General features: G+C 42.8%; 1 protein-coding gene across 1 annotated transcript in view; it reads left to right on the top strand.

Annotated features, from left to right (window-relative positions):
* The window catches only part of Minos1 (mitochondrial inner membrane organizing system 1), an 18,000-nt gene that overhangs the window by 813 nt on the left and 5,802 nt on the right, over window positions 1–11,385 (top strand). The window lies entirely within an intron of this gene.

Below are 11,385 nucleotides of genomic sequence, written 5' to 3'. Positions count from 1 at the left end.
GTGGTAGAGCGCTGGCCTTGAGCTGAAGAGTTGAGGGACAGCGCCCAAGCCCAGAGTTCAGGCCCCATGACCGGACCCAAAAATAAAACAAATCAAACAAAAAGAGTCTCATGGACTTTCCTTCCTGGGCTAGCTTTGAACTGCCATCCTCAGATCTCAGCATGATTACAGGCATGAGACACCAGCCCCTGCTGTTTTCATTATGTTTTGAGTGAGGGAATAAAAAAGACATAAGAAGCTGGGCCATCAGAGGAAGAGTGGGATTTGAGCTCAAGGCCTGGGTGCTGTTGGTTAGCTTTTTCTCTCAAGGCTGGTGTTCTATTACTTGAGCTATACTTCCATTCCAGCTTTTTTTATGGTTAATGGGAGATGAATCTCACAGACTTGCTTGGCATTGGTGGATCATGCCTGTAATCCAAGCTACTCAGGAGACTGAGATCTGAGGATCAGGTTCAAAGCCAGCCCAGGCAGGAAAGTCTATAAGACTCTTATCTCCAAAGAACCACTAGAAAACCAGAAATGATGCTGTGGCTCAAAGTGATAGAGTGCTAGACTTGAATGGAAAAGCTCAGGGATAACACCCAGGCCAAGTTCAAGCCCACCACCACCAGTAACAAAAAGAATAATGGCTTTAGAAACTCAATTATGGGCCAGGTGCTGGTAGCTCAGGGCCATTGAGTTCAAGCCATGGAGGGGTGGTGGAGGGAGAAGGTCTCAGATTTTTCCTACCCCAAATGGCTTCAAATTGAGATCCTTAGATGTCAGCCTTCTGAGTGGCTAAGATTACAGGTATGAGCCACAGATGTCCAGTGCCACTAATCTTACATTCCCAGAAAAGACTGTGACCATTGAAAATGTTTACTAGTTATTTTTCTTCTCAACCTGACATTTTTTTTATCAGCTCATAACTTATACTAGGGACTTTTCCTTTTCACTCATTTTATGAAAACTGATTTGGTGGGCTCTTGGTGTGTGGAAGTGCAAAGATGTGGAGCAGTCATTTTCTAGTCATTTTCTTTTTTTTTCTTTTTAATTTTATTTTTTTTATTGTGAGAATACCGTACAGAGGAGTTACAATTACATGGGCAGATAACGAGTACATTTCTTATCAAGCATTGTTGCTTCCTCGTTGTGTTCCCATCCCTTTCTAGTCATTTTCTAAGTAAGTAGGTATGTGCTGTCGGGCATGGTGGTTCATGCCTGTAATCCTAGCTACTAAGGAGGCTGAGATCTGAGGATTGAGGTTCAAATCCAGCCTAGGCAAGAAACTCTGTGAGACTCTTATCTCCAATAAACCGCTCAGAAAACCAGAAGTGGCGCTGCTGCTCAAGAGGTAGAGCACTAGCCTTGAGCTGAAGAGCTGAGGGACAGCGCCCAGGCCCAGAGTTCAAGCCCCATGACTGACCAAAAAAAAAAAAAAAAGGGTATGTGCACTGCTGTGGAATAAAGCCAGTGGGTACGGTTTCTGTACCTTAGGTTTGGTGCCTTAATAGAGGCAGATATGGAGAGCCAGAAGAAGGCCACATTTGCTCATGGAAGCGCCAGATTCAAGCAAGTCCTCTACCACTTTGGCAAATGCTGACCTGGTACATGTTGAAAACATCTGACCCCCTTTAATGGTTACCTGTCTTCCTCCGGGAGACTTCTTACTGTCCATACCTATGGATTACTAATATCAAATTGCCATTAGATGCCATCACTCAGAACTTCTTAGCCGTGGCCAAATAGGTATTTTATCCTTCACTGCCTACTTTAATACCATGTTGCATTTCTGCCCATCTTGGAATACTGGAAACCAAAGAATGTAGGTGAGCAGAAAAGAGAGAAGCTGAAGTTCGGGTCTTAGGGCTAGGGGTATGGTCCAGTGGAAGAGGGCTTGCCTCGCATGCTCAAGGTCTTTTTTTTTTTTTGGTCAGCCGTGGGGCTTGAACTCTGGGCCTGGGTGCTGTCCCTCAGCTCTTCAGCTCAAGGAGAGCACCCTACCATTTGAGCTACAGCGCCACTTCCGGTTTTCTAGTGGTTTATTGGAGATAGGAGTCTCACGGTCTCTTGTGCCCGGGCTGGCTTTGAACTGGATCCTCAGATCTCAGCCTCCTGAGTAGCTAGGATTACAGGCGTGAGCCACCAGTGCCCGGCACATGCTCAAAGTCTTAAGTTTGATACTCCATACTACAAACAACACTAAGAAACTTAGCACCACCAACACCACTAACAACCTGAGTTTGGCCCCATCTCCTACTGCAGTGGCCATTTCTTAACTGCATCTTTAATGGAAGCTTCCGTTTTCTCCTTGTTGTGCCAGAGGGAACCACCTCTGCTTGAAACCACAATCCCTCAAAGCTGAGATTACAGATGTGCGCCATCACACTTAGCTGATTTACTGGCTGATAGAGTTAAGGTCTTCTTTTTTGTCTAGACTGGCCTTGAACCAAGTATTATAGGTGGGAGCCACTGTATCTGGATATGTGTGTGTGTGTGTGTGTGTTTGTGCGTGTGTGTATGTGTGTTGGGGTGGGGTTTCACTATATTGTCCAGGCTGAAATGATCCTCCTTCTTAAACCTCCCAAGTGGTAGGATTACAGGGACTCCTTCTCCCCTCCTCTCTCTTCTCCTTTCAGTGTTCTACATCTGACCTCCACTCTCAGTTCTACCTCTTTTCTACAAGAAGCGTACACATATAATTGCCTAGGGACTAAGGCACAGCTGTTAAATGATCATGCCCTCCTAACTAGAGTCTAGCTACTCTGTACTACTTTTTCCCAGTTTTCAAAGAGTGAACATTATGTCCTCCACTGCTCTGCTCCATGCTTAAAGTTCCCTAGTGCTTTCTACTTAATAAATGCTAACAAATGATAATCAAGCTAACCATGTGTAAAGGGAAAAATTATTGGTATTTGTTTCCATTAAACTTTTCATTTGAATCAGAGGATGGATGGGCAACCGTACAGTATTATATACAGAGGTGCATCAAATTTTGCAAGGAGATTTGAATTCAGCTACTGATAGGATGAGGAGGAGCTGGAGATGGTGGAGATGTTTGGACTGAAGGGAGTTAGTAGAACATACAATTTTGAGTAGTTGTGAGGCCTCAGCCAGTATACAGAGAGTATTTCCTGGCTGGCTTTGTTGACAATTTCTCATTGATTCTAAGTACTGTCAGGCTTTTGTTACCATTCCTGATTGTCAACCATCTGTGGTTCTCTTGTTTTGCTGAAGAGCCAAAGGCTGCACAGTTACAAAGTACCCACAGCATAGTGAGATACTCCAGAAAGATAAGATGTCCTGCTTTGCTGGCCTCTAGGCTTAGCCCTTGACATAGGAACCAGTGATGACTGCAGTCAAACAGGGTTTGAGTGCTGCTTTTCCGGCTTGTGTGTTGCGTAGGCAAGTTGTCATCGTCGTCGTCATCTCTTCTGGTAGATGAAATCGTAATAAGTCCATAAGTGGTGCTACCCAAAATGTCATGTGAGCCTTTAATTGTGTTTATCTGCATTTAGTTATTCCACTTCTTTTTTTCCTCCTCAACCTCCTTTTAATAATTAATCTTTAAGCTTCTTCTCATTTTTCTACATACTATGCCCACATGGGAATTAATTATATTCAGCAAAATGTCTATATCCATGTTTCTTGTTTTATGCATTCTTGCAAGTTGTATGGCTGTCAGAATTCTGAATGTGGAGTCATGTTCTGTACACCCTCATTTAAAAGGCCCCTTCTGTGAGCCCAATGTTACTTGAAGCACAGCACACCAGTAATGACTTCCACATTTGCTTGCCCTATCTTACTTCCTTCTGCTGACTGGTTTGCTTGTTCTGATCAGAATCCTGGTAATTGATGTTCACCCGAGAAATTCCTACAGATGTTCTAGCCCCTGTCTAGTCTGGATGGCCACAGGAAGGTTAAGGTCTTGTAAAATAGTCACCTTTTTAGTCTATTTCCTGCAGACCCTGAAGCAATATTAACTTTTGAGAAGCTAATATTAGACAGAACACATTTGCCATCCCCAGATCTTTAGTCTGTCACACTTTCCTGGTTAATTCACATGACTTGGCATCTCCACCCAGACACCTGGGGCAATCTGTCTTTGCCTCAGAGGATTCAGTAATACACTTTGGAGTTGACAGAGCTATTTTTTTCCTCATAAGTTGGGCCCTGAGCATTTTTCATAAATCAGGAATTTTTCTTGGAAATGTAATTCTCAATTCAGTCCCAAGTGTATTTTTCTATAAAAGTACATTCTTGTTGGTTCTGTCATAACCGATGCATTTGATTGTTGTAATTGCATTGATAGAAACAGGATTGAACAGGAAAGTGGTCTTGTTATTGATTGGTCAATCAGATTTCATCTATTTCAAAGCATAAATAGATCACTATTAGACACCTGGGAAAATCTTTATTACATTAAGACAGTGTGATCTAGTTCATAATAGATCTGAAAGGATCCCCTGTGTTTTGTTTTGTTTTGGGTCTGGTCATGGGGCCTGAACTCTGGGCCTGGGCGCTATCCCTCAGCTCTTCAGCTCAAGGCTAGCGCTCTACCACTTGAGCCACAGCGCCACTTCCGGCTTTTTTTCTTTTTGCTTATGTGGTGCCGAGGAATTGGACCCAGGGCCTCAAGCATGCAGGCAAGCGCTCTACCACTGAGCCACCTTCCCAGCCCCAGGATCCCCTGTTTTTAACACACACACCCCTACCTGATGCTAACAGATACTAACAACAGTGAAATATATATAGCCCACCTTCCCAGCCCCAGGATCCCCTGTTTTTCACACACACACACACACACCCCTACCTGATGCTAACAGTGAAATATAGCCAACTGCTCATAGCAGGAGAAAAAAATGGGTTTTGCCTTTAACTGTGGCTCATCCACAATGTGATCTTATATTCAAGCCAGTAAATTATGCTGTAAGACAGGAGTAACTATTGTTCATTTGACTTTATTGGAGTTCCATCAGAAAAATGACAGAACTTAATATTGAACTCTGTGTGCCAGTCAGCACTAGAGCCTTAACATTTCCTTAATACAGGTTTGATGTAGAGTTTTTCCTGGGTGTCTGAGCAGGTTGAAGTTGACCAGGTTAGGCAATTGGTTAGAGGTCAGAAAGCCAGCTGCCCAGGATGACTGGCCTAGGTCACAGCCTGCTGGTAAAGGTAAGGCCCAGATTGCCCCAGGGCCTTCTTGAAAGCCTTGTTTTTGTTTTTCAGACATTTAAGGATGAAGAAGCTTATGGCACCCATGACTAGGATTTTAAAAGAGTTAATAGAAATTCTTGGAGCTTCTCATATTTATAAATTGCCAGATCATTGTTCTGTTGAACATTTTGCTTTATATATGTTGATTGAGAGTTACACAGAATAAAGTGGAGTTGCTGTTCAATGTGAATTAGTTTTTAGCTATAGATTAAAAATTAGGGCTGGGAAGGTGGCTCAGTGGTAGAGCACTTGCCTTACATACCTGAGGCCCTGGGTTTGATTCCTCAGCACCACATAAGCAAAAAAAGAAAAAAAGCTGGAAGTGGCGCTGTGGCTCAAGTGGTAGAGCGCTAGCCTTGAGCTGAAGAGCTGAGGGACAGCACCCAGGCCAGAGTTCAGGCCCCACGACCGGACCCAAAAAAACAAAAAAATATTAGCATTGGTGGGGTTAGGGTGTGACTAAAGCAATAGAACATCTGCTTAGCAATTGGGAATCCTGAAGTTCAATCTCAGTGTCACCTACATACACACACACAAATTAATGAATTAACAAGTTAATTAAAATCCCAAAAGTCACAATAAAAAACACCTTAGCACATGTATGTGTAAAAGACTATTTACCAACCGTGTTTTTTTGGGGGAAGAGGGTGGTGCTGGTCTTAGTCTTGAACTCTGGGCCTGAGCACACTGTCCTGAGCTCTTCAGCTTAAGGCAAGTTACCACTTGAGCCGCAGCACCACTTCCAGTTTTTTGGTGTTAATTGAAGATGAGTCTCACGGACTTTCCTTCCTTCCTTCCTTCTTCCCTTCCTTCCTTCCTCCCTCCCTCCCTCCCTCCCTTCCTTCCTTCCTTCCTTCCTTCCTTCCTTCCTTCCTTCCTTCCTTCCTTCCTTCCTTTCTTTTTTTTGTCGGTCATGGGGCTTGAACTCTGGGCATGGGTGCTGTCCCTTAGCTCCTTCAGCTCAAAGCAAACACTCTACTGCTTGAGCCACAGCGCCACCTCCGGTTTTCTAGTGATTTATTGGAGATAAGAGTCTCACGACTTTCCTGCCCAGGCTGGTTTTGAACTGAGATTCTCAGATCTCAGCCTCCTGAGTAGCTAGAATTACAGGTGTCTCATGGACTTTTCTGCCTGGCTGGCTTTGAACTGTGATCCTCAGATCTGAGCCTCCTGAGTAGCTAGAATTACAGGCATGAGCCACTGGTGCCCAGCTGTCCCTGAGCTTCTTTTAGCTCATTGTGTGTATGTGTCTGTGTCTGTGTGTTTTAAATAGAAATGGTTCTAAGTAAATTTCTAAGTGACTTTGTTGTTGTACCTCTCCAAATGATATTCCTCTCTAATTGAAAGTCCACTGGCAATAACAACTTTTGCAAGGTTGATTCTGCAGAAGCATGTATTGCTCCAACTTGTTCTGTTTAAAGTCTGACATCCAAAATGCATTTCTGCTATCAGATTATATAGCCTCTTGTTAATTCCTGCTGTTATGTTTCCTTCTAATTATTTGCAGTGTTCAAATAAAGCAGGCTTTATGACGTGGGAGGCAGCAAAGATTTTTCTAAATGTGAAATAAAGTCCTGAGTAACTGGAAATTCTCCATGACTGCAGTGACCATCAACATACATTTATCTACTTTCTTATCAAAATGTACTTAAGGTGTACACTGGTGTGCCTTTCTGTTTCTTGTCCTTTGAAAGTGGTTACAAAATCTATTTCAGCATAAGATAAGGCAACATTGCACATGTGGTTATTGGGAGCAGAGTCCTCTGTTCTTTTTGTAATAAAATTGTATCAGGTGGCCTGTTAAAGATTTGCTCCTCCCTAACTAAAAATGTATGTTTATCTACTAACTAGTTTTATAATATCCTTTTGGGCACTAAGCATGCATTAAATTGCACAGTTAGATTGATTTGGAATAATTTCTTTTTGAAAAAAATAAGTGCCAATACTCAAATGGCTACAGAGAATTTGGGCCCTGTGCCTAATGTCAATTCCATACGGTTCTCTGTTGTGGATTCTCCTTGCTCTCCTGCCCTGACAGCTGGACTTTGCCATTAGGAAGGTATGTACCTGCAATCAGGTATTTCTTTACTGTAGGGGTATTTGTCATTGTAGACAACATAGATTTCTGAGAAAAGCTTGAAATGGGGAAGGCAGAGTTCTATAAACTATATTCATAGTTAAATATTTGCTTCCAGGGGAAGGTAAAAAATTGCTTTGTACTTTTTCCTTTGGCTTTTTCCTGCAGAAGAGCTTGTCATGCAACAACAAGAAGAAGTGGCCAAAGGCAGAGAAAACTCTTCTCTTTCCATGTTGGTTTGTTTTTATTGTAAGACAAACCTTTCATGTTTTATTGTTAAAATGCTTAAACCTGGCCTAGAGGTGCCAGTCTTTAGTAGAAACAGCTGCAGAGTTGATGTCTGTCCCCTGGTCAGGTGGGACTTTCTTTGAAGCAACATGTTGCCTGTTAAAAGAGAATTGAGCTTGTGAGAACTTGAATCTGTAAAACTCATCAGGGTTCCCATTGTGCATCTCTCTCTTAAGTAACCAAGATAACTAACTTTAAGTAAAACGTAGCAATTAAACCTCATTTTATGAGTTACTTCTTTTCTGAAGAGTGTCTTGTGTCTGAAAAAATATAGAAACAAAACAACAACAAAAACACTCCTAAGAAATGAAGGTGTAGGAGCTCCATTTAATGAAGAACACAGGGCCCATTCCTTGATCATTGTACCTTTTGACTGGTATAGACTATTATTTTGAGCTTGTGTTTATATTTCAGATACATGCTGCTAGCAAGAGTGCACTGGGTGGCTGGGCATATATCTGAACACTGGAAATGATCTTTTTGATTGAGCGACACTGTAGCCATGGACTTAGATCAGTTTTGGTCTCCTACTAGGAAAAGTTGAGCATCAGAGAGCTCTCTGTCCTTGGGGGAAATAGAAGAGACAAGCATGGAGTCAGAGTAACAAGAAAAATGCTGAAATATTTTCCTTTTGGGCTTTTGATTTGGTTGCCAAAAAATTGCCTCCAGATGGAGAAGAGCAAAAGCTCTGATTGTAAGCCATTATGTTTTTACTGGCCTGCCTCCTCCTCCCGTTGCCTGGTTTGGAATCTGTAAGCCAGTCCAAATCCTTTACCTCATTTTCTAGTACCAATTTACTGACTTACTCATCTTCCAGCTGCAAGGGGTGAGGCAAGTTGCCTTGAAATTGAGCCCTCTGCCATTTTATAAACTGAGCAATAGCAGATCCTTAGCCATGTAGGATCAATAGCAGTTGCTCTGGTTTTCTGAGTTCTTGCATCACTCGGGATAGATAGACCTGTTCCTGTGACGTGTGTGGTAGGATTAGTCTGGAAATGAATGTGAATAAGCCCTGTAGGTTTTGTAGAGATTTGTTACAATGCTGGTTGCTGAGCATTGTGTGCTGTTTCACAGGGAGCACTGGCTGTGAAAGCTGCAAGCTTCAATTTCCCTTGGGAGGTAGCCATAGGTGGGGTTGGAAATGGAGGGGAATTGAGTGTCTGGTTGCAGTGGGCACAGTGCTGTTGGAGCCTAGCAGGCTTGAGTCCATCTTATTCCCTACAAGTAATGAATTCATGTTGCTTGGGCAAGTGTGATTCCATAGAAGGTGGTTTGATTTCGAAGAGGATTTTTTTAGGGGAAATTATTGGATGGATAGTCAATGATAACACCCAAATATTACTTCTTATTATGTCAGTATTGCTTATTGGTCTTGTAAGCTGATTCCTTTTCTACCATCCTATTGAATGGAGGGATACCTAGTGATTTTCAGATACGACATTTTAAAGTTTGGCATCAAAATAGTATGTGATACTGGGTCTACTTGAGGAAGGAAAGTAAAGATTTTTAAACAATTCCTGTTTATGTAGGATACACATAGTCATGTCATGTAACCAGGGGCTATCTTCCCAGAACTTCATCCTCAGTTTCATCATAGTGTGGACATCAAAGTACTCACACAATCCAAGATGGTGTGCCACTACACACCTGGACTACTAGGTATAGACTTGCCAACTACAAACCTGCACATCATGCTACTATGTTGAATATGCAGAGAGTTATAACACTTGGCAAGTGGTTATGTATCTAAGCCTATTTTTATCTAAACAGAGAAGGACCAGTAAAAATATATTATGAGGGCTGGGAATGTGGCTTCGTGGTAGAGTGCTTGCCTCGCATGCATGAAGCCTTGGGAATCGAATCCAGGGCCTCATGCATGCAAGGCAAACGCTCTACCACTGAGCCACCTTCCCAGCTCCTATTAAAGCTTTTTTGTTTGTTTTTGTCAGTTGTGGGATTGAATTCTGGGCTTAGGTGCTGTCCCTAAGCTCTTCAGCACTCTTACCACTTGAGCTCAGTACCACTTCGATTTTCTGGTGGTTAATTAGAGATAAGAGTCTCAGGACTTTCCTGCCTGAGCTGGCTTTGAACCTGGATCCTCAGATCTCAGCCTCCTGAGTAGATAGGATTACAGGCATGAGTCACTGGTGCCTGGCCTAAAGTTTATTTTTTTGTCCATTCTGGGATTTGAACTCCGGTTCAAATTCTTGTTCTAGTTCTTGTTAGGTAAGTTCTCTACTGCTAAACCTTACATCCAGTCCCTAAAGTATTTTCTTTATATGTTTTTCTATTAATTAAATATAAACTATATATTATTTTTCTGTTAAGAATTAAGGTGCAGGGCTGAGCATGGTGGCTCACATTTGTAATCCTACTGATTCAGAAGGTAGAGATTAGGAGGATTACCTATTGTTTGAGACCAGTTTAGGCCAAAGGGTTTTTTTGGTGTGTGCCAGTCCTGGGGCTTAAACTCAGGGCCTGGGCATTGTCCCTAAGCTTCATTTGTTCAAGGCTAGCACTGTACTATTTTTCTGTGTATGTGGTACTGAGGAATCTGACCCAAGGCTTCATGCTTGCTAGGCAAGTACTCTACCCACTTGAGCCACAGCGCAACTTCCGGCTTTTTTCTTTTTGCTTATGTGGTGCTGAGGAATGGAACCCAGGGCCTCATGCATTGCATTCAAGGCAAGCGCTCTAACACTGCGCCACATTCCCAGCCCTCCATAACTTTTTAGAGCTCAATTAGAGATAAAGTCTCATGGACTTTCTCCCCTGGACTGGATTTGAACCACTATCTTTAGATCTTAGCCTCCTGAGTAGGTAGGACGATAGGTGTGGTGCCTGGCTAGACCAAAAGTTTTTGAGAGCTCATCTAAACCAGTAATGGTGGTACGCCTATCATCCCAGTTATGTGGGAGGTATAAATGGGATCATCTTCCAGGCTGCCCTTGGCAAAAGGCTAGGGGTATAGAGCAAAGCAGTAGAGCATTTGCCCTGATTTCAAACCATAGTACTGCCAAAAATATAAAAAGAAAAACTATAGATAACAGAAAACTAAGACACAAACACACGTTAGCCTAGGCTACGCAGGGTCAGAGTCACGCTGGTATGCTATACCCACTGAAAGGTCCCCAGGGCAATAAAGCATGAAGCAGTTTCCTCCTGTGATAACAGTACCTCCTGAACCCCCCAGTCCCTCTGGTCTCACCTCAGGGGAGGGTCACTCTTTCCAGAAACATGTCCATGGTGGTTTGCTTGCTTTGTTTCTCTTTTTATCAGAGTTTTGCTTGTAAGCAGATACTGTACCATGAACATTCCTCTGTGTTAATGAAAACCTTTTGGTGTTTGGGGAGGAGGGGCAACATGTTTTCAGTCTTCCCTCAGCTGCTTGTTGAGTCTGTGGAAGCTTCTTCTAAGTGTTGTGACTTTTCTGGCGGCACTTCCCCTATGTGCCTTCCCTGTCCTGTTTCCCTGCTGTTAAAACCTTAAGATTGGTTGGAATGTTACCTCGCACACAAACTTGTCCTTATTAGGGCCACATATGTGTGGTACAAGTGAATTATCAGAAATCATTTGGTGTAAATAGCATTACTACTTCAGGCTAACACAGGCTGTATTGTACATAGGAAAAACAATTATTGAGATCAAGAAATATAGATTGGGAGCCGGGCGCTGGTGGCTCACGCCTGTAATCCTAGCTACTCAGGAGGCTGAGATCTGAGGATCATGGTTCAAAGCCAGCCCGGGCAGGAGAGACCGTGAGACTCCTATCTCCAACAAACCACCAGAAAACCGGAAGTGGCACTGTAGCTCAAGTGGTAGAG

Source organism: Dipodomys ordii, unplaced genomic scaffold (genome assembly GCF_000151885.1).
Source record: "Dipodomys ordii isolate 6190 unplaced genomic scaffold, Dord_2.0 Scaffold6, whole genome shotgun sequence".
Classification (NCBI taxonomy): domain Eukaryota; kingdom Metazoa; phylum Chordata; class Mammalia; order Rodentia; family Heteromyidae; genus Dipodomys; species Dipodomys ordii.
Note: the sequence above shows the minus strand (reverse complement) of the source record. Positions and strands in the feature narration are given on the sequence as shown.